A 7,836-nucleotide genomic window follows, 5' to 3' on the forward strand; every position below is an offset into this window, starting at 1 on the left:
CGATATTTTAAAATTAAGTATCTAGTACTTTAAAATTAATGAAAAATTAATTAAAAAGTATACGATCAATACTTTTTGTAAGTATCCGAAATGTATCTACAAGTATCTTAAAAATATTGGTATCTGATATGGATACGATACGGATAGATTGTCCTTCTAGAAGTATCCATATTTCATAGTTGTTCGGGTTAGTAAGATTCATTACGAGTCTTGTTTTAATGATTTGAATTGTTCATTTCATCAGTCATTTCATGCATATTATCTTACAAAAAATTAAATCCATTTCATAATCGTAATCTATTTAATTTATCACGTTTATTATCAAAAAAAAAAAAATAGACAATAGTTTTAAAAGTAGATCATTCATTTTCTTTTGTGACAAACGTAATAAATAAAATAGATCACGATTACTGAATCGATATAATTTTTTTAAATAATATATATATAAATAAATAATCTGACAAAATAAACTATTTGAATTATTAAAACAAAAGTTGTGATGGATGCATAGTTTAAGCTAGGCCTGTCAACGAATCGGGTATAACCCGAATCCGATCCGATCCGATCCGATTAACCCGATCAATTTATACATATCCGAATCCGAAAATCTATTTAATCCGAATCTGCGTAGCCCAATTTAAAACGGTTCGGATTCGGATAAATCCGATCCGGTCCATTTGTTTGCCTAATCCGATTGAATTCCTAGAAACCAAATCAGTTCTCTTAGAATCAAATCTCTCTCATCGTCTCTTTCATCATTTCGCATAAAAGAATACCTAGATCTCTCTCATAATCAAATCTCTCTCTAATCGTCTCTTCCTACTCCGATTGACGACGATGAACTTAGCCAAATCGAGCTCTGTGCCGTTTCTGATCTAGGTATTCTTCGGTGAGCTCTCTGGTCAATATCAAATCTATCTTTCATCGTCTTCTTCTCCGACTTCTCTGATCTAGGTATTCTTCGGTGAGCTCTCTGATCCGTTTGTGTTTGTCATTGTATCTACTTTTTACTACCTTGTGCTTGTGTTTCTCCTTTATATAAGAGGTCTGGGTTGTTTGTTTGAATGGAAAATCTATTCTGAAACATTTTCTTGGATGTTTTTGGGACTCTATATATTTGTTATTTGATGGGTACTTTGGGTTGTTTGTTTGATGATAATTGACATTAGCATTTCAATTGTTGTTGTATGGTTTTTTTGCTTGGAGGTTGCACAGATTGATTTTGATGTGTTGGTGGTTGCAAAATGGGACTGCTAGAAGTTTGTGGTTAGATTGATTGAAACCTTCATGAACAAAGTCCAGCATTTTTTTTTCCAGAATTCGAAATACAGTTTATATCTAGTCAACTTAGGATATGAGGAAGGAGAATTGCTACATAGCAGGACAGATGAATGTTAATTCTATTATAGATTTCAGTTGCTATATTTTTCAACTCAATGTGGAGACAAGAAAATGTATTTATCTATATAATTTTTTATCTTAATTTTCGCTTTTTATCTCGATGAAAATTGGTATTATAATCTATACTTTCATTCTAAAATTTCTCTTCTATGTTAGATTCATGGGTCTGGTCTATCTTTGTTATTAATTATTTTGTATCTGTAAAATTATTAAATTAAGATGGCTGGTGTCCATAGGTTTTGGAAATTGTGGGTCTCAATAATAGGATGTTGGTTTAAATTCCCTTGTAGTACATGCATCTTTAGAACTCCACCATCTTATATATCTTCCACTAATTATATATCTATTATGGTTGGTGCATTATACTATGATTGTCATTGCTATATTTTAATTGCATTGTGATATTTTTTTCCACAATTTATGATGTTATTTATGCATGCCAACACTTGCATTATTATACATTGAATTTGCTAATGTTTTAGTTAATTAAAACCCTCGATCCACAAACATGTCTGCTTATCTTTTCACTACAATCCTCTGCAAAGACTTAGTAATGGGATAGCTGCTTATCAGTTTTGTTGCTTTTAAATGAATTCCACATGCCTTTACAGTACGGTTGCATCAGAGGCGACGTTTAGTGTAGGAGGTAGGGTGATTGATGAGACACGTGCTTCATTACTTCCAGATATTGTGGAGGCCTTGATCACTTGCAATGATTGGATTGAATCAACCAAAATAAGTAGTAAGTGAAATATTGAAGTTTTTAAATAATTAGATGTTCTTTAGTTTAGTTCTATAAATATCTTAATGCCACATTATTTTGAAATTGCAGATGTAGAAGAATGCTGACATGAGTAGATGGATTGAACTTTTGTTTCTATAAATATCTTAATGTGTTCTGTATGTGGGTTTTGCTTTTCAACTTTGTTTTATGTTATCTTAAGCTGAACTTTTGTCTTTTGTTTTCTGTTATCTTAAACTGAACTTTTGTTTTCTGTTAGGAGAAGTTATCTTAAGCTGCAGCCTTGTCTCTGTCACATATAGGTCAGTATATTTCTCATCTCTGCCTTTTACAATTTGGGTTTTGTCATTGTGGTACATGCACTTTGGAAATGGTATAAAGGGGATAAGTTCACTTGATTTTGTTTCCTTTTCTCTTACATCTACAGAAAGTGAAGAAATTCATTTTGGCAGAACAGAGCAAAGGGCAAGCAGATTCTAAGAGCAAGAAGGATGGTTAGATCTTGAATGGGTTGGATACTTGGACATAAGATGAAAATCTTGGTTCTTTCATTTTTCTTCTAATTTAGATAGCAACAACCACTGAGATTATACTTCTCAAATTGTTTGTTCTGTAACTCAATCTGAATATCCATGGATAAATCAGAGTTGACAGTGTTCCTGTTATTAATATCTGACACGATTTTCATTCTCTTCAAGCAAATGAGAAATGAGATATGTGGGAGTGTAAACAATTATGATTAATGCTTGATTGTCTTAGTACAATTTTGAATGGTAAACCAAAAAACAATTTTGTTTTGGATTGGTAATATTTATAGCATTGGTGTACTATTGAAACTTTTACTTGCTTGGTATATGTTGGAATGAACTATTGAGACTATACTGTGAACTTTGTGGCCAGGGAGGTTTCAATTGTTTGTATATTGTTTTTCATTTGTGTTTAAACCTTTCAGTTCTTCTGTTGCTTACTTTGTGGATGCATTCAATATACAAAGACATACTTCTGTTTTTGATTTTTTTTCTTCAATTTCTTTACACTGATTCTCTATGCAGGTTGAATCATTGGAATCGACAATTGAAGCTTTAATGATTCTGTGACAGTTAATTCGGTTTCATAGCTTGTGGTTTTGTCTATTATTGAGTCCTCTCAATTACCTTGGAAAATGCTGTAGTGATGGTTCTTCTTGGGAAACCCTTCCTTTTAATTTCAATTTTTCCTTGTGTGCAATATGTTGGCTCAGGAAGATTTCCAAGTTTATCAAATCTGTAGCTACTTTCAAGTTCATTTTTCTATTTGATGACAAAATGCATAATTTGCTTACATTTTGTTGTTGGGATTTATGCATGTGTAGTGGACTTTCATACATTCATTTTCTACACGCGGGTAATCACCAATGGCAAATACAAGAGTGTGCTTCACAGAGTCATAGCACAAATAGATGGAAACAGGATGTCCATAATTTCAATTTTTCCTTGTGTGCAATATGCTGACTTATATCAAATGTGTAGCTACTTTCATGTTTCATGTTCAATCTACTTTTATGGGTCTCTGATTTCACAGTCCAATGCCAAGTTCTTCAAAACCACCACTGGTAGTGGCTAAGGCTCCTAACCATAGAGAGAGAGAGAGAGAGAGAGAGAGAGAGAGCAAAAAAAAAAAACGGATCGGATCGGATTATACAGATCGGATATCCGTTTAACACGGATCGGATCGGGTTGCAAGTAGTCGGATTTTTAATAATCGGATTCGGATTCGGATTAATGGTTAATCGGATCAGATCGGATTTCGATATATCCGATCCGGATCCGACCCGTTGACAGGCCTAGTCTAAGCATTGAGGAAATCTACCTTCCATATTGAAGGGGGCGTAATTAAAATACACGTAGTGCATTCTGTGTTTAACCTATGAATCTGGCTGACACGGAAAAATTGTTTGGCTGATCTTAAGGCATAGATAGGTGGTGGTATCTCAAGAGTGTTGTGGTTAGCGAAGAAATGTGAGGCTTATTCTGTATTAGGACATAAAAAATAAGTTTGTTTTGGCAATCGGTGATTGGTTAAGAACACATAAACGTGATGCCCTGAGGCTTCTAATAATAATAATTTTTCAGGTGAAACGTGTTATTTCTTGACCACAAACGGGTTTCCTACAGGGTTGTGAACGTGAAGTCAAGGCCCAAGGATAGCTATGCGCAGTGTGGCGTATTTTAGTGGCCGCCGCAAGGAGATTAGGTCCTTCACGTGCAATTTGTGCGAAAAAGAAATGAGGAATCTCGGCTAGTCAATCCAATGAGATTATGCCTAGTGGCAATCAGGTGCAGATCCGGTGTGAGTCCATAAGTTGAACTTTTATTTGTACGTAACAAAAAATTTTAATTAAGACAATTTTTTTTGTTTATTATCTAACTATTTAATAAAATTAATTATTCAAATATTAATTACAAAACAAAAAAACACTTCAATAATGGATATTTGAACAATTATAAATATATATTAGGCAAAAGGTGGGATTAAAATATACCAGTGCATTCAGTGTTAACTTGCGCATCTAGATGACAACGAAAAATATTTGGTTGTTCTAAAGCATAATTAGGTGGTGTTCCAAGAATGTTAATATTGATGAAGATAGTGAAACTCACAATTTTATATTTAGAGATGGTTGGGAACAAAGACGCATAATGTCCTTTAGACATAATTTTTCAAGTGACGCATTGCAAACGGGTTTCCTTAGAGTTTTCATCGCAAACAGCCATTACTAAGGATGTCGTCCGTCGTTACTGTTGCTAAAACTCCACCACTGCCACCGCTGCATTGAAAATCGATGTAGGAATCGAAGGAAATATCACAAAACTCATATTCCTACCATAAAAAATTTCAGATTTACACTATAAAAGTACAAATATACACTTTAAGAGTGTGAAGGAGGCCGCCCAACTATCATCAGACTATTGCTGGAGCACGATCGGAAATTGCCTAGAGAGAAAAGCACTTGTCTCTCTCTTTCTCTGGAATAAGACTTTTCATGTACAATTTGCGTGGAACAAAAAATCTCAACTAATTAATCCAATGAAATTAGGCTAAGTAGCAATTGCGTCAAGATCACATGTGGGTCCCATAACTGGAACTTTTATTTTTTCTTCTCAAAAAATTTTAATTCACAAAAAAAAAATTCATTTATTAGCTAACTATTGAATAAAAATCAATTACAAATATCTATTTGCAAATGTCATCTAAGATCTAACCTAATGTCTCAAGCATAAAACCATTACCGCAACCATCACTGAGGACGTCGTCCGCTGCCGCTGTTGCTCAAACTCCACCATCACCTTGGTGACATGGAGAAACTATTTTGTGGCCCTAAGGCATAGTCAGGTGTGTGTCACAAAAATGTTGTAATTGGTGAAGGATGGTTTGGCAATTGGTGATTAAATAAAGACACATGGTGGCCCTAAGGCATCCAATAATTTTTTGGGTAACACGTGTCATTTCTCATGCTTAACGAGTGATTTTCTTTGGGGTTTTCATCGTAAATGGTGAGGCAAAGGCCCAAGGATAACTATGCACACCTTGGCTTATCAACGCTGCTGCATACCTCTAATTAGAGGTGCAGCCGTACAACTCTAGCGAGCTGTCAAGTAATAAAAAAAAAAAAAAAAAAATAACATTGAAGTAAAAGACAAAAGAAGGGGAAGAAAAAGACAAATTAGAGCTCTATTAGTGGTCTTTTTTTAGAGGTCTGAATCATTTTTCCTTGGCTTATTGTAGTAGAGGGAAAGCATGGAATAAGGTTTTTTTTTTTTTTAATCAAAAAAAAAAAACAATATATTAAAAGAAAAAATAGAGTACAAGAACAACAAAAGAAAAAGAAAAAAAAAACTAATACAAACTTAAAAAAGTCCCAAAAAATAATTACAGCTTGGGAATACCACAGATCTACTCACAAATGTCGTCCGGGATCCAATCTAAGGATGGAAAGTCTATCTCAAGCATAAAACCACTACCACAGCCATTACTGAGGATGTCGTCCGTCATCGTTGTTGCTAAAACTCCACCACTGCCACCGCTGCACTGAAAATCTATGTAGAAATGGAAGGAAATATCACAAAACTCATATTCCTACCATAAAAAATTTAGATTTACACTAAAGAAGTACAGATATACACTTTAAGAGTGTGAAGGAGGTCGGCCAACTGTCGTCAGACTATCGCCAGAGCACGATCAAAAATTACCTAGAGAGAAAAGCACTTGTCTCTCTCTTCCTCTAGAATAAGGCTTCTCATGTGCAATTTGCGTGGAACAAAAAATCTCAACTAATTAATCCAATGAAATTAGGCTAAGTAGCAATTGGGTCAAGATCACATATGGGTCCCCATAAATGGAACTTTTATTTTTTTATCTCAAAAAATTTTAATTCACAAAAAAAATTTCATTTATTAGCTAACTATTGAATAAAAATTAATTAGAAAGTTCTATTCACACTGTCATCTTGAGATCTAACCTAAGGATGGAAAGTCTGTCTCAAGCATAAAACCACTACCACAGTCGTCACTGAGGACGTTGTCTACCATCGTCGTATACCAGAAGGCTGAAACTCAAGAAACCCACAACAGCAAAGAAACCATTAGAGATAAGCGAAAACTCTATATAGGAATTGAAGGGAATATTACAAAACTTCTATTTCTACCATAAAAAATTCACATCTACACTCTAAGAGTGTGAAGGCAGTTGTTGAACCGTCGCCAGACTATCGCCTGAGCATGATCGAAAATTACCTAGAGAGAAAAGCACTTATCTCTCTCCCTCTGGAATAAGGCTTTTCTTGTGCAATTTGCGTCGAACAAACAAATACCTAGTTAATCCAATGAAATTAGGCTAAGTAGCAATTGGGTAAAGATCACATGTAGGTCCCATAAGCGAAACTTTTATTTTTCCATCTTAAAAAACTTCAATTCACAAAAAAAATCATTTATTAGCTACCTATTGAATACAAATCAATTAGAAAGATCTATTTGCAAATGTCGTCTGAGATCCAACCTAAAGATGGAAGGTCTGTCTCAATAAAATCACTACCGCAGCCGTCATTGAGGACGCCGTTCGCCGTTGCCATTGCTTGAACTCCATCTCTGCCGCCATTGTACCAAAAGGCTGAAACTCAAAAAACCTACAACAACAGAGAAATCATTGGAGATAAGCGAAAAATCTATGTAGGAATCAAACAGAATATCACAAAACTCCTATTCTTACCATAAAATATTCAGATCTACACTTAGAAGTACAGATCTACACTCTAAAAGTGTGAAAGAGCTCGCCAAACCGTCATTATCGTCGGAGCACGACTAGAAATTACTTAGAGAGAAAATCACTTGTCTATCTCCATCTAGAATAAGATTTTTCATGTATAGTTTGCGTGGGGAAAAAAAATCTCAACTAATAAATCCAATGAAAGTTTGCTAAGTAGCAATTGGGTCAAGATCACATGTGGCTCCCATAAACGGAACTTTTATTTTTTCATCTCAAAAAATTTCAATTGACAAAAAAAATTTCATTTATTAGCTAATTATTGAAAAAAAATCAATTAAAAATGATTTTTTTTTATATATATATATACTTTAGATTTTATTTATTTATTAAGTGAACTTATTGGTAAATAATTTGTTAATTTTGGTCTTAATTATAATATATCACCCTTTTTT

At 34.0% G+C, this 7,836-nt stretch overlaps 1 long non-coding RNA gene across 1 annotated transcript; it reads left to right on the forward strand.

Moving 5' to 3' along the window:
- The first annotated feature begins 722 nt into the window (after window positions 1-722).
- On the forward strand, window positions 723-2,985 carry LOC114276916 (uncharacterized). Its single transcript, XR_014331883.1, has 5 exons — window positions 723-964; window positions 2,013-2,143; window positions 2,234-2,301; window positions 2,403-2,445; window positions 2,571-2,985. It is a non-coding gene; the product is annotated as an uncharacterized LOC114276916 (long non-coding RNA).
- The last annotated feature ends 4,851 nt before the right edge of the window (window positions 2,986-7,836 follow it).

This window comes from Camellia sinensis, chromosome 6 (assembly GCF_055761805.1).
Source record: "Camellia sinensis isolate YWXY chromosome 6, ASM5576180v1, whole genome shotgun sequence".
In the NCBI taxonomy this organism is placed as follows: Eukaryota; Viridiplantae; Streptophyta; class Magnoliopsida; order Ericales; family Theaceae; genus Camellia; species Camellia sinensis.